Source organism: Microtus ochrogaster, chromosome 10, assembly GCF_000317375.1.
Source record: "Microtus ochrogaster isolate Prairie Vole_2 chromosome 10, MicOch1.0, whole genome shotgun sequence".
Lineage (NCBI taxonomy): Eukaryota > Metazoa > Chordata > Mammalia > Rodentia > Cricetidae > Microtus > Microtus ochrogaster.
Window position 1 is genome coordinate 62028921 of NC_022016.1, and position 459 is coordinate 62029379.

General features: G+C 45.5%; 1 protein-coding gene across 1 annotated transcript in view; it reads left to right on the top strand.

Annotated features, from left to right (window-relative positions):
• Smap2 (small ArfGAP2) overlaps window positions 1-459 on the top strand; it is a 51002-nt gene that overhangs the window by 43045 nt on the left and 7498 nt on the right. The window lies entirely within an intron of this gene.

Sequence of the window (459 nt, forward strand, 5' to 3'; positions counted from 1 at the left end):
AGGACACCAGATCTCATTATAGGTGGTTGTGAGCCACCACATGGTTGCTGGGAATTGAACTCAGGACCTCTAAAAGAGCAGTCAGTGCTCTTAACCGCTGAGCCATATCTCCAACCCCCTTTTTAATCATTTATTTAACTTTATTTTATGTGGATTGGTGTGAAGGTATCAGATCCCCACAAACTGGAGTTACAGACAGTTGTTAGCTGCCATGTGGGTGCTGGGAATTGAACCTGGATCCTCTAGAAGAATAGCCAGTGCTCTTAAGGGCTGAGCCATCTCTCCAGCCCCAGCCATTAATTCTTATCAGAAGTGATAGACATAGCAGAAGGTATAAGGGTTCTTACACAAAGGCCCATTCTGATTGTCCTGCTACCCTCCCTGCCCTAGTCTGTAGGTTCCATGCTAATGGATTTTCTCATTGTCCTCTGTGCCTAGACTGTAGGTTCCATGCTAATG